The sequence below is a fragment of the Pristis pectinata genome, chromosome 2 (assembly GCF_009764475.1).
Source record: "Pristis pectinata isolate sPriPec2 chromosome 2, sPriPec2.1.pri, whole genome shotgun sequence".
NCBI classification, from domain to species: Eukaryota; Metazoa; Chordata; class Chondrichthyes; order Rhinopristiformes; family Pristidae; genus Pristis; species Pristis pectinata.
In genome coordinates, this window is record NC_067406.1 from 86,150,702 (window position 1) to 86,169,740 (window position 19,039).

General features: G+C 40.1%; 1 protein-coding gene across 1 annotated transcript in view; it reads right to left on the reverse strand.

Annotated features, from left to right (window-relative positions):
* Positions 1 to 16,598, reverse strand: part of ptpn13 (protein tyrosine phosphatase non-receptor type 13) — a 210,003-nt gene extending 193,405 nt beyond the window's left edge. The window contains 1 exon segment of the mRNA XM_052039324.1: positions 16,248 to 16,598. The gene's annotated coding sequence lies outside the window, so the exon portion shown is untranslated.
* Positions 16,599 to 19,039: the final 2,441 nt, after the last annotated feature.

A 19,039-nucleotide genomic window follows, 5' to 3' on the forward strand; every position in this document is an offset into this window, starting at 1 on the left:
GTGATTGGGGTTCAATTCCCACCACTGTCTGCAAGGAGTTCTCCCCGTGACTGCGTGGGTTTCCTCCGGGTGCTCCGGTTTCCACCCACATTCCAAAGACGTATGGGTTAGTAGGTGCGGGCTCGTTGGGCCAAAAGGGCCTGTTACCTTGCTGTATAAATAAAGTTTTAAAGTTTTAAAAAAAATTACTTTCCTTTTCTTTTACAATTTCTATGAGATAATATACTAGAAAAGCATTTTCTGTCTTTATATTCCAAAGAAAATCAAATATAATGCTATGTTGAAAAATTATCCATGAAAATTTGTAAAGCAACAGAAATACAAAGGCAATTTTTGATCAAATTAAGAATGGAATGCAAAAAAAATTTTCTTTCGAACTTATTATTATAATTTCATGCTATTAACTATCAGTGTGATGAATCAGCAAAATTAAATAAATGGAACAAAGTTGCAAGTTCCATTTAATAGGTAAACAAAATAACACTGTCACAAATGTTTTTCTGTATTTTAAGTGAGAAAAAAACTTAAATAAAACTTTTCTGTTGTTGATTTTCTGTATAATTATAACAAAAACTGGCTGGGAGACTAAGCGGCTGCTTCACTTCCATCATCATATGACAGCCAGGGGAAACTATAATTACTTGTCCCATTTAAAAACTGTACAAACATAGGTCATTATAGAAACCATACCACCTATACTGAATTGTACCAGTTTGTTTTTCAATGGGACACTTCACCACAAAAAAATTTGACCTAGCGAGAATTATGCATCCTCTGATTTTGACTCAATGCATTTTTTTTGTATGCTAGGTACCATGAAACACCACTGATCATGTACAAGGACATAAAATTCATGTGCCGGTTATCCCTCGGACCCGAAAGAAACCTCCACGAAATCCTGCTGAAACATGGAATCTTGAGTCATAGAGTTATACAGCATGGAACCCTTCAGTGCAACTCTTCCTTGCCAACCAATACATCTATCTGAACTAGTCCCATTTACCGGCCTTTGTCCCATAACCCTCTAAACTTTTTCTATTCATGTATCTGCCCAAATGTCTTTAAAACATTGTAACTCTACCTGCCTCTGCAGCTTCCTCTCAGAGCTCATTCCATTTACCTACCACTCTAAGCGTGGAAAAAGTTGCCCCCTCGGGTTCCTTTTAAATCTCAACCCTCTCACCTTAATTCTATGTCCTCTAGTTTTAGACTTCCCTACCCTGGGGAAAGGACTGTGACCATCCACCTTGTCTATACCCCTCATAATTTCATAAACCTCTACAGGATCACCCCTCAGCCTCCTACGCTCCAGGGAAAAACAGTCCCAGCCTATCCAGCCTCTCCCTATAACTCAATCCCTCCAGTCCTGAAAACATGTTTGTGAATCTGTTCTGCACCTTTCCAGCTCAATGACAACCTTCCTATAGCTGGGCAACCAGAAATGCGCACAATACTCCAAGTGTGGTCTCATCAACAACTTGTATAGTTGCAACATGATACCCCAAGTCTTGTACTCAATGCCCTGACTGATGAGGGCTAGTGTGCCAAATGCCTTCTTCACCAGCCTGTCTACCTTTGTCGCCACTTTCAGGGAACTATGTATGTGTACCCCTAGGTTTCCCTGTTCTACAACACTCTCCAGGAACCTACCATTTACTGTGCAAGTCGTGCCCTGGTTTAACTTACCAAAATGCAACAACTTAACTCCTATCTGCCATTCCTTAGCCCACCCCCCCAGTTCATCTCGATCCTGTTGTAATTATAGATAACCTTCTTCACCTGTCCACAACACAACCAACTTTGGTGTCTTCCACAAATTTACTAACCATGTTAACAACATTGCCATCCAAATAGTTAACATACATGACAAACAACAGTATGAAAGTTGACCCGTGCTGTAATAAAGCAGACAACAGCAGAACCAAGGAGTGTACAGAAAGTTCTTTATTGTTTAATACTTGCGGGATGGGGGTACATGGAGGAACAAACAGTCAGTGCTGCTCTTCCCTGTACATGGCCCGACTCAAGGAATACAGGGTGCTAACAAACTTAGATGCATTGTTCTCCAGTGGGTGTCTACCTTACTGCACAGGCATACCCATATTTGGGTATGCTTGACCATCTCACGCTACCATTGGTCAAGCCGAGGCTGTTGTGTGCAGCCAGACAGGTTAACACATCTTTCACAGTTAGTCACAAACAACCCTGTTTCCTTGTGGCCTTGAAGCTCAGCAACTCCTTATCGGCCAAACTGACTACAGAGCAGGTGGCTCAAGCTGTTTACCAGTAGCGAGCGAGAGAGCTCGAGAGAGAGTAACCCTTTGTTCACCAGAGCTCCCTTCCCATTGTCTTCCACAACAGCACCAATCCCTATGGCATACCACTGATCACAGGTCTCCAATCGGCATAACAACCTTCCACTACCACCCTGTCTCCTTCCACCACCACCCTGTCTCCTTCCACCAAGCCAATTTTGATTCCAATTGGCGAGCTCACCCTGGATCCCATGTGATCTAATCTTCCAGACTAGCCTATCAAGCAGGACTTTGTCAAAGGACTTGCTGAAGTCCACATAGACAACATCCACCGAACTGCCCTCAGTTTTCTTCATTGTCTCTTCAAAAATCTCAATCAAATTTGCGAGACATAATTTCCCATGCACTTTCCCAAGCCATGCTGACTCTCCCTTATCCAAATGCTGATAAATCCCATCCCTCAGAATCCCTTCCAGCAACTTTCCCACCAATGATGTTAGGTTAAGATGATGCAAATATCTCTGGCAGGGCCCCTGCAATTTCCTCCATCGCCTCCCACAATGTAGTAGGATATATGATCAGACCCCGGGGATTTATCAACCTTAATATGCCTTAAGGCCGCCAGTACCTCCTCTGTTGTAATGTGGATATGTCCCAATACATCGCTATTCATTTACCTTAATTCCCATTTGCTTCCATGACCTTCTCCACAGCAAATACAGAAAAGAAATATTCATTTAACACCCCGTTCATCTCCTGTGGATCCACACAGAGGACACATTGATTGTTAAGGGGACCTATTCTTTCCCCAGTCACCCTTTAGCTTTTAACATACTTGTAGAATTACTTAGGACTCTCCCTTACCTTATCTAGCAAAGTTATATCATGTCCACTTTTATTCCCCCTCCTGATTTCCCTCTTGTGTGTACTTTTACATCTCTTGTATTCCACAAGGAATTCACTTGAATTCAGCTCCTAGAATCTACCTCTTCCTTTGCCTGACCAGTGCCTCAATATCCCTCGTCAACCAGGATTTTCCTAATCCTGCCAGCCTTGCCCATCACTCTAACAGGAATATGCTATCAATGAACTCCCCTTATCTCACTTTTAAAAGTCTCTCACTTGCCAGGCGTCCTTTTATCTGCAAACAGCCTCTCCCAATCAACATCTGCAAGCTCCTGTCTAATGCCTTCAAAATTTGCCTTGCCCCAATTTAGGATTTTATTTTGTGGACCAGTACCATGTTTTTCCATGAATACTAATAGAACTATGGTCACTGGTCCCAAAGAGCTCCCCCACTGACACTTCAGTCACTTTTCCAGCCTTGTTTCCCAACAGGAGGTCAAGTATTGTCCCCTAACACACAGGACCATCTACTTACTGCTTGAGAAAACTTTCCTAAACACATTTAACAAATTCCATCCCTTCCAAGCCCTTTGCACTCTGGCAGTCCCAGTCAATATGAGGGAAGTTGAAATCACCTATTACAACCCTTACTTTCTTATAACTATCTGCGATCTCCCTACATATTTGTTTCTCTCATTCCCACTGACTATTGAGGGCCCTGTATAATAATCCCATCAAATAATCCCCTTCTTATATCCAAGTTCTACCTATATAGCCTCACTGGACAATCCCCCAAGAATATCCTTTCTAATCACTTCTCGATAAAGAATTGTGCCCCAATCGTGCGACAATACTGAAGTCTCTTCTGATACCAAGCAATTTAATTTAAAACGTTCAGAAGGTGGACAAGCATTGTCGATCAAATATGATTTCCACATTTCTAATGTCTTTATTAGAAAGTACAAATATCACACTCAGGAAAACCTTTTGTTTTTCTTCTTAGGGGCAATCTCAAAGGGAATGAGTTAGGCCTTAAAAGACTACAAAGTGATTATCATTATAATTTAAAAATCTAGTATATGCAAACTGGATTTCTAATATACTAAACTTTGACATGAAAATTGATCTGATTCTTGGTTCCACTGAAAAGCTGCAAGGACAGATCGTCTCCCCAAAACACTCTGAACAACACAAACTCAAGCATTGTTTCAACAAGCAATCAATCGTAACCTTTTGAAGCAAGAATGTCAGATATAATCTGCTCTTTATGTACCAGTGATTCTGTGAGAGTGATTATCAGAAATCCCCTACAAGGCAAAAGTTCAAGTCTCATGATTGAAATCAAGGATTTCAGAACAAAAAAAATCCCTGCAGCCTTTTGCTCCCCTTGTGAATTTAAAGCTGAAAGCACAGAATGTAAAATGCCCTATTCGTTGCTCCCTTCTCCAGATGGGATTTGAATTGAATGATGTTTTTTGTCCCCTCATTCATTCAGTCATCTCGGAAGCAACAGAATGCTACCCACATCATTTCTCCATGCCATTTTCAGAAGCGAAGAAATCCCAATGCAACCGCAGGACAGTTATTCCATTGCACACCCTGGTGCTTCGCAATTCATGACTGCATCAAATACTGCAAGCATTCTCCATAATAGGAAAAGAATCCAGACATTTGAAGATGATATACTTGCTTTTCAGATAGTACTACACTCCCCATCAAAAATGCACCTTATGAATAACCAAGAACGGAGTGTTGGAAGCATGTTTTCCCACCAAGCAAACATTTAAAAACAAGTTTAGGAGACACCTGCAGGGTGATAAAATGTCTGATACTTAGAAAAGATAAACTTGAAAAGAATGCTGTATCAGAAGGCAAGATACAAGTGAAAAATGAAGGTTATGACTGAATTCAATAAAATGTGGATGATGGCACCAAGAATGACCCGGTTAACAAAACAGTGAAAAAACTAACACTGAGAGCACGGAATTCACACAAGTAGGTGAAAACCCAGCTGAAGCACAATAACATTTTTTTCCACATGCCTTCAATGGGATACAATCTACAAATTAAATAGTGAATTACCAACAACTTCAGACGCTGTTTTTATAAATTTTTTTTTTACAGATAATTTGTACTTCAGGTTTTATGGGATTTTTTAATTCAGATTAGACTATCTGCAGAACCTGCAGTGAAATATAACCATCTTTCAAGCAATGCAGTACAAAGAAGTATCAAATTAAAATCACCAAGTTCAAGTGCTAGCACCCAGCATCCTTTTTCTCTGCCACAATATAACCAACCCAAAGAAAAACCCTCACACATATTCAACCTGTACAGATTACATATTAAAAACAAAAAGCAAAGAAGTATCAACAAAGAGTCTTTCAGAAACACTTTTAATCCTGAATGAATGGAGAACAACATTGCTATCTTTTCCAAAGTTACGTGACAGCAAATTCCATCTTTCCCAATGCCAAACACTCCACAGTCATCACCTCCCCAGCTAAAAAGAAAAACAGGTCTCAGAAAAATATTAATAATTAAATGTACACAACAAAAGATTTCTTTGGAAATTGTGCATTAGTTGAGCTCTGTTTCTTACACAAATTCCCTTCATTAGAAATTGTTGACTACTGAGTAGGTATATTGTGTTTAGAAAGCTCTATGGGAGATGGGGCATATTTAACTTAATTTCCTTCTCTTACTCAAAAATTTATTCAAGGTGACTGGATAAAATTTCACACAAGGGACCATCAACTTCAGTATTTTAGTAATTTACTTACTGATATGCACCAATAAAAAGGATCACAACGATTTGTATGCAACCTTGGATGAATGACTACAATAATTGACCAGGGTCATGATCTAAGATTTACAAACACCCTGAAGTAAACAGGAACTTGGCACTCACTTCAGCAGTATGTTCATTTACATACATCATCAAAAAGTGAGGTAGTGAGAAGCTGCTCTGAGAGCTGTGGACTTCAATGTGGTGGAATAATTTTTAGGAGTTATCAAGTTGGTAGTTTTTGTTGTTATATTATGGCATGATAATTTCATTATCTATTACACAAAATCATAGAATGATAGACAGTAACAGCGGGGAAATGGAAATTCTCATTTCTCAACTTTATATCAGGGCTTTCTCCACATTAGCCTAATTCCATTCTCATACTTGCTCTCCAAACCATGGAATATCACTCTGTCAACAGCTACTTAATCTTCTTAACATAATTTATGGATTCCATCATTCACCCCAACAACCCATTTTATGTAAGCAGTGAATAACTTTACTGATTAACCTATGTTGGTGTCAATGGATTAGTTTTAAAATCCTGTGCGACAATGACAGAAGTTACAAATCCATTAATGATCACAATCACTAGTGAACTAGGTTTTTTTTAAATTGTCAAAAAACTGGGTTTGAACTTACTTGGTTTGCAACCTGGTCATCCAAAGCAGACTTAGCTCAATCACCTCACACAATATTACTCGAACTTAGCCATCAAATCCTTCCATTTCTGGATCTTTTTGTAACCACAGATGTTTTTGTAATGGATTGTGATTATTTGCCCAATTTTGTCTATGTCAATTCTTTAGTGAGTAATCCAAATCAAATCACATCTCTCATCATAGACACGTTCTTTGCCCCAAGTTCATTCACTGAACATGACCAATGCTCAAAGTCAGCATTTGGTGCTCATACCCAGTTGCCCCAAGTCATATTCAAGAGCTAATAAAGATTCAACTACAAAGGTGTGGGACTGGAACCATAGCTAGGTCAGACTGTGTAAGTAATGGTTTACCTAGTAAAGGACTGATCATTCAACTAAGAACATGCACAATCTCACCTGCTATCACCACTTGCTTCAAATGTTTATCCATTTTTCCAGTGAAGTATGCAGTAGCTTCAGCCTTAATCACCTCCTCTGGAAAACATTTCTAACTCTCTTCACTCTTATTGATCATCCTAAAGACCTCTCAATGAATCTCCCAATTCGCTATTCATCTCATCAAAACATTTCATGATTTTAAAAGTGTCTATTAATTCCTTTGAGCTCCACTGTCCCTGTGAAGAAAATATCAGAATCTTAAGTTTCTTCTCATAAATTTGGTTTAATTTCATTCAAATTACCCCAGTGAATCACTTTCACGTCAAACTGTCACATTATTTCCATCAAATGGATAGTACAACTCAGTAATGCTCTATTCTGTACAGAACTTAATTATGATTTCGTTTTCGTACTCTGCACACCCAATTATTTCATAGCTTCATCCATCTGCATCTGTTTTTAAGGAATTAAGAATTTGTATCCATTGGTGTTAAGGACCTTCTCTTACCTTTATATCCAAAAATTTCTGAATTTCCAAAACTGAAACTTGTCTCAAGTGCCCCAGACTCATCCATCCAAAACCCAACCAATCCAACAGCACCAAGCTGTTTTTGCATTTCCAACTGAGCTCTTATCAGAATCAGTTGATTCACAAAACCTTGCAGCTCATCCCCTCAAACACACTGATATTTCAATTATATTCTCTTGGTGACATTATCAACTGCTCTTACTCCTCTTCACAACTGCTGTTATTACAGCCAACACCCATTTGGGACCTTTCCAACTTGCACTTAATCTCAAATTTTGACTTCCCCTCCAGGTACCCTACAACGTTAGAACCATCCACTTCGATATCCATCTTTTTCTTCATAGTGTGGACTCACATTGAAATGGGCTGAATAATTAAGTCAGAAATTAAGCATGAGTCAGTCACATGATCCCTCAAGCACGCTCCGCTGTTCATTTGGATAATTACTGATCTGCTTGGATTCAAATTCATATTCCTGATTGGTCCCTATTACCCTTGATTCTCATAAAGTCTGAAAATATCTGCTTGTCAATCCACCTGTGCAATTGAACCATGATACTTCAACCACCCCCCCTTGTTTTTTTTAAATGATCTTTGAAGGTTGAATCATTTAATTCTCCTTTACCATTATGTCTCCTCCACTCATCAGTTCTTGGCATCACTCTCTCATGATTTCTTTCCAATCCATTCTAGGAGTCTCCACATACCAGGCAATTGCTTTTGCTCCTCGATCTACCTGGATGCCCAACCTGCATCATGTGCTTAACCCTCTCTTGGTACTTTTTCTGAAAAAAAACATTTGCAGGTACATCATCTACATTACTAACACCTATAGAATATAGAAGAGTACAGCACTGGACAGGCCATTTAGCCTACGATGTTGTGCTGATCTGGATGCCAATTTATAATAAATGTCCTTTTCCTGTGTAGCAACCATATCCCTCCATATTCATGTATTTATCTAAAAGCCTCTTAAATTCCACCAAACTGCCTGCTTCCACTACTACCCCTGTAACCCATTCCAGGCACCTACCACCCTGTGTGAAAAGAAAACTTGCCCCTCATGTCACCTTTAAACTTCCCCCCTCTGACCTTGAAAGCACATCCTCTGGTTTGATATTTCTACCCTGGGGAAAAGATTCTGACAGTCTACCCTATCTATGCCTCTCATAATTGTAAAAACCTCTACCTATAGAGCTATACCATCTAATCCAGGCAACATCCTGGAAAAACCTCTTCTGCACCCTCTCCACAGCCTCCATATCCTTCCTATAATGGGGTGACGAGAACTGCACACAATACTCCAAGTGTGGTCTGACTAAAGTTTTATGTAGCTGCAGCATGACTTCCTTACTCTTATACTCAACAACCCTACCAATAAAGGCAAGCATGCCATAAGCCTTCTTTACCACCTTATCCACTTGTGTAGACACTTTCAGTGAACAATGGACCTGGACCCAATATCCCTCTGTACCTCAATGCTATTAAGAGGCCGACAATTAACTGCATACTTTCTCCTTTCATTTGACCTCCCAAAGTGCAACACCTCACACTTGCCCAGATTAAACTCCATCTGCCACTCCTCTGCCCATATATGTAACTAATCTATATCATAGACTCAGAGCAATACCCATTGTATTCTTTGATTCCATAGAGCAATATCCTGCTATACTCTTTGATAGTCCTTTACACTGTCCACAACTCCACCAATCTTGGTGTCGTACACAACTTGCTAATCCACCCATCTACATTTTCATCCAAATCATCGATATATATCACAAACAGAGGTCCCAGCACCAATCCTTGCAGAACACCACTGGTCACGAACCTCCAGTCAGAATATTTCCCACTGCAAAAAATCCTCTACTCCACAAATGTTGTTGAATCATCCAAGCAAATTAATGGATGATGCAAGGAATCAAGATATCTTAATACATGGGTTTCTTCCTGTGTCAAATTCCATCACTGCATATGGAGTCAATGCGTTATTTACCCTGAGAATTTCTTACCCAGTTTCCTCTGCCTTGCCACTTTCTTTCCTGCTTGTAAAACATTCTCAAATCCTTATCTTTAAATAATTTCCCAAACTCCTGCCCTCTCTCTTTTTTCTTATTTTTCCCCCATCTGCTTTTAAATATGTTTTTCGGAATATGAATAACAAGTCAATATAGGAAAATCAAACAAAAAATCTTCAGATACTTTAAATACAAAAATCAGAAACTGCTGGCAATACTCAGCAGGTCAGGCAGCATCTGTGGAAAAAGAACAGAGTTAATGTTTCAGGTTGAAGACCCTTCATCAGAACTTGAAAAGTGAGGAAAAAAAAGTTGGTTTTCAGTTGCAGAAAAAGGTGGATTTCCCACACATTTGTTCTCACCTTCTCTCCCCTGAATAAAACAAGGATAGAGCTTCCTGGTCTTCACCTTCCAGACCACCAGCCTCTGCTTTCAATGGGTTATTCATCAAAATTTCAACCAATTTCACCAAGTTTCCACTCCCTGTCCCTTTCAGTATCTCAAGGAGTCTGTTCTCTTCATGACCTTCTAGTCCACTCTTCTGTTCCCACCAATTACTCCCTGTCCTATGGCACTTTCCCATATAACCACAGTAGATGCAACACTTGTGTTTTCATCCCTTCCCACCTTTCAGGGATCCTAAGAATCTTCACAGGTGAAGCAGCAAATTACTTGTACTTCAGTCAATCTAGTATATTACATTCAGTGCTCACAATTTGGTCCCCTCTACATTGGAGAAACCAAACACAGATTGGTGATCAGTCAGCAGGAGTGACGCTAAGCTTCCAGCTTCCTACTGCTTTAATTCTCCATTCCATTCCTACTCTGACCTCTCTGTCATGGCATCCTGCACTGTTAAAATGAGATCAAACATAAGCTGGAAGAACAGCACCCCATCTTCTGCCTGGGCACAATATCAATGTCAAATTCTCCAACTTGCAATAATTTGTTTTCTCCATCTACATCAGAACTGCTATTTTTGTCATAAATCATCTTTCTGTGATGTTGGCTTAGTTTTCTTTCCCCTCACCATTAGCACAGCCTGACCTGCTATTGTAGCACATCACACTTCTTTAACACTCCGTTACTATCCCCATGAACAACTTGACCCCACAGCAACCCTATCACAGGCATTCCCTTTGTCTTATCCATCCTTTACCTCACCTTCTCTACAACTTAAAACTAACTTTTCTTGACAAATGAAGATAAAGAAACAAAATGAAGATCGACAAATGCTTATAAAAATATTTGTTTCAGGTCAAAAACATAATGATTGACTTTCCCTCATGTGTCGTGATCCAGTTTTGTTTCTGTAATATGACATTGTTTTGTGTAGAATTTTATGCACAAGTGCAGGTTAAATATATCCCACAGATTTCTGTCACTAAAATGTTTCAGGCTTCGGATTAAATAGCAGTCAAACTGTGTAAATACTGGTGCAACACTCAAACAACTGAAATGAAAAGCCAAAAGTGCATCAAACAGTTAAAGTAATTCCTCCAAGCAGATAATGAATTCAAGGCATTCCACTATTTAAGCCTTAGGAATTATATTAATTTAGGTCATTATGAACAAAATTAAAGCATCAATGGATTGAATTGTACAAAGCTTTATTTAAGTGGTGAATACAGTACTACATTTACCAAGCTTTTTCTGAGCTGGACTGCCCAAGAATAGCATTACAATGCAGGTATAACACAACAGTACTTTTTTTAAAGAATGAAAATCATAGCCAAATTGTTTAAATATGCTCTGAATAGAAAACTAATCTTATAAAAAAATGCACAATGTGAATCAAATGGAAGCTATCAATTAACAGAGGTACATTGTAGAAGGTCAATTTGAATCCAAAGCTGCATTATCTGAGGAGTCAAAATCAAAGCTTAGATCTCTTCTGCTTCAAACACCATCATTATTAGATCACCACAATAGATAAAAACCATATGAAAGTCAACATCTTGCTTGATAAAGGATATGTCTAAATTGCCAAAGGTATTTTTCTAATTTGTAGCCAAATATCAAACTAATTCGTCCCAAGATGCACATGGAATAATGGTGACACGCTTACAAGACATGCAGTGTGGTGCTACAGGATAAACACCACACAAAAACAGCTTTAACAATTCCAGAGATAAAATTTGCTCCTTCTATGAACTTTTGCACACAAGTGGCAAAACAGACAAGAACACATTTCTAAAAAAATAACACTGGCAATTAAAATGTGAAACTTAGCCGCTGCAATGAATGTTGTGGATGGCACAGTGGTGAACAGATAGTTCGTTCTGCTCCCTCACAGCTCCAGCGACCTGGGTTCAATCCTGACTTTGGTGCTGTCTGTGTGATGTTTACACACTCTCCCTGTGACTGGATCTATTTCCTCAGGTACCCCGGCAACCACGCCCCTCCCCCCACATCCAATGATCTGTGGGTCGTTAGGTTAATGACAACTGTAAAGGTAGGGTAATAGAAGAATCAAGCTGGAATTGATGGGCTTGAGAGAGAGAACAGGATACAGGGAAATAAGTGGGGTAATGACCATTGATGGGATTGCTCTGAGAGCTGGCATGGACTAGATGGACAGAATGGCCTCTTTGTATGTCAGAAGAGAATATGAGAAGTATATATTCAAATCCAAAGGTGTACATTCAATCTGGGTGTTTATAGGCATGGGACTGTGCACACAACCATTCTTGCAGCCTCTGGATTCCAACATAAATATTCTGTTTCACATTGACTCAGGAGTCCATAAAGAAATTTTACTTTCTTTCCCTCTAAGTGTAGCTTTCCCAAGATCTGGTCACCCAAGCTTCACCCTACAGAAATTCCATGCTCTTTGGTACATCACTGGCTGCACCATGTCCCACACTAAGTGGCATAATCTTCCCTGTCCTCACTCTGGATTAATTTTCTAACATATAAACTATGAAAAAAATTATAATTTTCCATTAAGTTTTTCCATACCTCACTTAGATTAGTATTGATATCAAACTCCCATCTGTCACCTCATCCAGTGCCAGTGGGCCTGATTTATGAGATGAAGGGTACTAAATATGTTAATATAAAAGTCTGCCCTCCTTTTCTAATTGATGAATTAGAAAGGTGGTTTGTATGATATAAAATGATTACTCACAATTTATGGAACCCTTGTTTTTAAGATAATTTAGGAGATACTAGCTCTCATACATTAAGACAACGGTGAAGGGGGCCTTGCATGCTAATTTATATTTGCACTGTGGATCATGTCCAACACTGTAGTTCAGTGTACATGTTTGGTGGAACTGTTGTGCAGTGTTACACATTAGAAGGGTTTAGAATGCAAAAGAACTAAAATAATTCAGATGCTTAAAAGGTTTCTTTCCACCTCAATTGTAATATTCACTAGCTGAGCGAAAATAGTCATCTCAACACAGATCAGTAAATCTCCCCCATTCTTTGCTTTTTATCCAAATGTAACACAGAAGAGAGAATCCAAAAGGCTCAGATCTTTGTGTTAAAACCCCATTGAGGGATTAAAAATAAACCAGAATGACACTTCAAACTAGTAGATATAGTAAAGGGTGATCATGTATTTAGTCTGAAAGGATTGCCCCTTTCTTCAAACCCCTTACCTGAGGGAGTTCATCCAGTTGTAGATTTCTTTATTGTATGCTTTTGGTGGTTGTATCATTGAGCTTGGATATTGAATCTACACAGTTCCAGTAGGTTCATTAAGATAAAATCTTTGTAAGGTGGAGAATTTGTTTTTCTTGCCCCATTTCCCCTCCACCTCCCAGCACAAGGGGTGACCTTACAGAGATATATAAAATCATGAGGGACATAGACAGGGTGAATGCACACAGTTGTTTTTCTCATTGAAAGGGAACCAAAAACTAGAGAGTGTAGGTTTAAGATGAGAGGGGAGAGATTTAATAGGAACCTGAGGGGCAATCTCGCACAGAAGGTGGTGTGTATGTGGTATGAGCTGCCAGAGGAAGTAGTTGAGGTGGGTACAACAGGAATATTTAAAAGACATTTGGATAAGTACATGGATAGGAAGAGTTTGGAGGGATATGGGCCAAACATGGGCAAATGGGACGAGCTTAGGTGGGCAACTTGATCGGCATGAATGAGTTGGGCTGAAGGGCCTGTTTCCGTGCTGTATAACTCTAACTGCCTCTGGAAAAAAAAGTCTTTAAAGTCTGTGCCCATCAGCCTTTTGACTCTAATCTCCCCAGAGAGCTCCGTCATCAGTGGCAGCCAACTTCACCCTGGTCTCTGGAGCTCCTACAATTGTTCGTTTATCACAATTACATGTCAAGGCAATACTTCATATCAATTTTAAAAAGTACAAGGTAAAATACATTACCTTGTTTCTATAACTGAATAGCTCAACTGCTATTGCATCTGGATACATGTGCTGCAGCTTCCAGATTCAGCGGTTGTGCAATAAATGTTGACATGCTAAACAAAGGTATTTTAAATTAATTTTTCACCATACAAAATATCAACAACAAACTGATTTATTCTGACCATGAAGCTGTATCAAAATTTAATCCAGGTCTTTGGTAGAGCAGTATTTGAAGGGCAAGGATAAATACCCGTCACAGTACAAAACCAACATTTAAGCTGGATTTACCCCATTATGTTTACAAAGCTGTTACTTTAATAAAATAAGATCTAAAGTTGTTCTAAACAGTTCATACATATTTCCATTTAAAACTGAACCACTTTCTGTCATCAAACACAAATGTCCTCACCCAACTCAAATCTGACCTCACCCTCTTTCACAGAGTGCTCAAAGTGCAAGACAATTGCGCTCTCTCTCTAACAATGGTTTAAATCCAATGCTGTGCAGTATAACTATATGCTGCTTCAGCCTGTAAAATTATCAGCCAATCAGGATTATAAAAACTATACATTATATTTAGGATGCGAAGGCATTAGAGAGGGTCCAGAAAAGATTTACAAGAATGGTTCCTGGCATGAGGGGCTACAGTTACAAGGACAGATTAGAGAGGCTGGGAGTGTTTTCTTTAGATAAGAGAAGGCCAAGGGAATATTACATAGCAGTAAATAAAATGATGTGGGGTCTGTACACGGTTTATCAATGGGAGGCTGTTCCCATAGGTGGAGGAGTTAAGGACTAGAGGTCATGAGTATAAAATAAAGGGGAAAAGAATAAGTGGCACAAGGAGAAACATATTTTATGAAAAAAATGATTGGAATCTGGAATACACTGCTTGCAAATGTGGGAGGGAGGTTCCGTGGTGGTCTTTGAGGGGCATTCGATAAATAGATATTGTGAGGAAAAAGTTTTCAAGGCCAAGGAGAAGGAGAAGAAGAAGGAGATTGGCGGGGGGTGGTGCAGTGGATCCAGTTAGTTGCTCTGGTTGAGGACTGGTGCAGACAATGGGCCAAATGACCTCCTCCTGTGCTGTAACTATTGCAAAGTTCTGTGGCTCAATTACTTCAATTTAAATTTTCCAACTGAAATCTAACTCATTTCTCCATATTAACAGTCCAGGCCTCTGAACACTTGTTCAGCAATTTAATCTTTATAACAATGGACTCTCAAAACTGGAATGATACACATCACTGTTCAGGAAAAATACAAATTCACTGCCCTGCCAAGTAAAACTAAAAGAAGTTTGCTTTCTACAAGGAAAATAAATTTTCATTCTTATGGACCACTGGTATGGAAAGTAGGCAATCAAACTGAAAATGAAGTAGAAAGTCAAAGTGGTAAAATGAAATGAATCCTATAATCTCTACAAGTGTTTCAAATATAACTATAGAGTACCCATCATAAACAAGTACAAAGTAGCACTCTTCAATAAAACTAAGCAAATCACTATTTATAAAAAAAAATCTGGCATGTGAAGACTCATCATCAGGCCTACTATTTGGCTGCTCCTACTTCATTGTGCTAATTGTACTGTTGCTATGGGAATAATGGTACAGAAAGCATGACATGGCCCAGCTACCAGGGTTGCAACAACCTTAATATCAAATTCTGTGTTTTATTGACTGCCAGATCTTAAATGCACAAGGCGAAACCACCATGTAAATAAGACTTTGCAAAAATCGTACCTAATAAAGGTTCTGATAAGATGCCTCTTCACGCCCCACCCCCACCATCCCACCAAACCCTCAACCAAAACACAAAGAAGTGTAATGGAGATTTTAAAAAGCAGTCACTTCTTTCGATTCTTAACTGTACTTGACGTGATCTGTACGAACCTTGGCCAACACGCAGGTGACTATGATCCCAGTATACTTTGTACGAAAACAGAACGATTGAAACTTCACAAATGGCTAGGCAAGGGGATCAAAAGTAACTCTGCGCCTTGCACAGAGAGGTCACATTTTAAAGAATGCTCTGAAGTGCTCATAAAATCCTCCTTACAAAGCATTCAGACCATCCCATCCAAATATACACTGTTCCGGTAAATGAAGTTTCTTTACCGAAAGGAAAGCAAATAAACAATTGCACAACGAGAGAAAAAAGAAATTCATCGGTTCCGTATTAAATAGGGAATATCTGATTACTATCAACATAGTGCAAATTAAAACTAGACCCGGTAGGTTTTAACCCATTTGTTCTTGTTGCTCTTCCCCATCCCCCAGTCACAAACACTGGAGCAACTTCTCCCATACTGCTCCCACACTGACTCTGGTATCCTACCATGTACTCGCACTCGCTTGTTCTTGGATTGCGTTTCGCCTCCTCCCCGCCATCGGTTTAAACAACTTCGACTGGAAGAAATCCACTTAAAACCTTGCAACCTACCGGCGGGGGCAGAAAGCTGCAACAAGTTGCTGTGGCAGCACTGCGGTCCCCAGAGCAGCAGCCGTGGTCCTCAGAGCAGCAGCCGCCGCATCTCCGCACAGGAAGCCGTTGAACATCTCACAACACATTGGGACTTTGCAGTGCAGGAGCCCCCGGCCACTCTTGTAACAACTCCAGCATTTTCTCCTTGCAGCTAGTTCTTTCTTTCTGTTTCCCCCCCTCTCTCTCTCTCTTTGCGCGGCACGCCTGCTGGAGCCCTGACTGACACCGTGCATCCACGTCGCACGCCTGCAATCTGTTGCCTGGATCCGATCGTTTGGAACTCGGTGTCGACCGGAGTTGGCAACGCGATACGCGTGCGCATCACTCGGCACCCACCTACTGCGTGCTGGGAGATACAGTCCCAGAACTTCGCAGGGCTTCCAGTCAGCGCTGCTGTCTGTGTCGGCCGATGGGCGTCGATCTCCCCAGATTGAAGATAGTCTTGTCAGGGCAGGTACTTTACAGAGTGACGCAGGTAGCTGTGCATCTTAGTTTTAACAGTAATTTTATTTAAAGAGGCGTGTGATTGACACTCCAAAAGAATAACTTCTGACGGCTCGCATTATTGCAAAATGCTGTGGATGATAGCAGTCTGAAACAAAAGCAGAAAATCCTGGAGATAGGCAGCTGGTCTGATAGTATCCGTGGAAAAGAAAACAGAATTAACTTCGAGGTCAAAGATTTTACATCGGATTATTGCAACGTTTAAAAATTACATCGGTGCATGTAAAACATGTTCCTGAAGTCATGAATGCAATCCCTTTCATTTTGGTTGATATCTGATTTCAGACAAATCGGAGTATTCGAAGACACCTTTACACATTCCGCAGAATTTTAACTTAAATTGTATCAGATAGGTATGGCATTGTTGTCTATCTTTGTTCAATTCTGTTCAATTCATTTGTAAAATGTTTCAACATGTACACACACCATTTAGTGTGATTGCATAAAACTTATTGAAATGCATTGTGCGGACTTAAACATCGAAAATGTTTCTGGAGAAAGAAGTGGTTAATCTTTCAGGTTTATCAGAATTGAGAAATGTTAGGGGTGATAAACTTCATTTTTCTTTAATGAAGTCAAGAGGTTTCTTACCTGCCCTCTTTGCCATTTCATGGAATTATGGAATCGATCAGCACAGAAATGGGCCCTTTCATCTCGCCTTGCCCATACCAACCGTAATGCTTGTCTACGCTAATCACATGTGCCTGCATTAGGCCCGTAATCCTCTACTCCTCGCCATTCTGCCAAATGCTTTGTAAATGCTGTGATTGTACCTGCCTCTACCATCTTCTCTGGTAACTCTTTCCATATACTACCACCCTCTGTTTTTTGAAAACCTATCCCTCAGATCTCCTTACCTGAAACCTGTGCCTTCTTGTTCTAGACTCCTGTGCCCTGGGAAAAAGATTCTGACTATTGCCCCTCTTCATCTTGTAAACCTCTATCAGGCCTCCAACATTCCAATGAGAATAAATGCAGACTATCCAATCTCTCCGTATGACTATAGCCCTCTATTCCTTGCAATATCCTGGTGAATCTCTTCTACACTCTTTCTATTGCTACCACGTCCTTCCTGTAGTGTGGTGACCAGAACTGTGCACAATACTCCAAGTGCAGTCTAACCAAGTTTTTGTAAGTCTGCAATGATACCCTAACTCTGACACTCATTGTCTCAGCCTATGAAGCCAAGCATACCAAGTGCCTTCTTCACTACCCTATCCACCTGTGTTGCCACTTTCAGGGAGCTATGGACTTCACCTCAAGATCCCCCTCTATACATCAATGCTATTATGGTCTTTGTCATTTATTCTATATGTCCTACCAAAATGTGTCTTCCCATAGTGCACTACCTCACATTTGTCTGGATTAAATTGGATCTGCCACTGCTCTGCCCAACTTACCAGCTGATCTATGTCTCACTGTATCCTTTAACAAACTACTTCCCTATCTACACTACTTTTTGTATCAACTGCAGACTTACTAATCAGACCACCTACGTTCACATCCAAGTCACTAAAATATATTCCAAACATCAAAGGTCCCAGCACCGATCCCTGCTGTAAACCACTTATTACAGACTTAGAATCAGAAAAACACCTATTCACCACTGCCCCTTGCTTCCTATTGCCTGGTCAGTTATGGATCCAATTTGCCAACACACCTTGGATCCCTTCTGCTTTAATGTTCTGGATCAACCTACCATGTGGGACCTTGTCAAAGGCCTTACTGAAGTCCATGTAAACCAAGTCTGCCACTGTGCCTTCATCATTTTTCTTAGGTACCTCCTCAAAAAACTCAATCAGATTTGTAAGACACGATTACCCCTGCACAAAGTCATGCTGATTCTTAATCCCCGCCTTTCCAGGTGAACATAAATCCTGTTCCTCAGAATCGTCTTCAACAACTTCCCTACCACTGATGTAAGGCTCACTGGCTTGTAGTTTCCAGGCTTAGTCCTACTGCCTTTCTTGAACAAGGGGACATTAGCTATCCTCCAGTCTTCTGCTACCTCACCCATGGCTAACAAAGATGCAAAAATCTCCATCTAGAGCCCCAGCAATCTCCTCCCTTGTTTCCCATCAGGCCCTAGGGATTTATCCACCCTAAGGTTTGCCAATACTTCCAATGCAGACATGTGCCAGAATATCAGCGTACCTCTTAACTCTCCAGCCTCCATCTCTTTCTCCATGGTGATTACCAGTGAAAGGTATTCATTTAGGATCTCGCTCATATCCTCTAACTCCGCA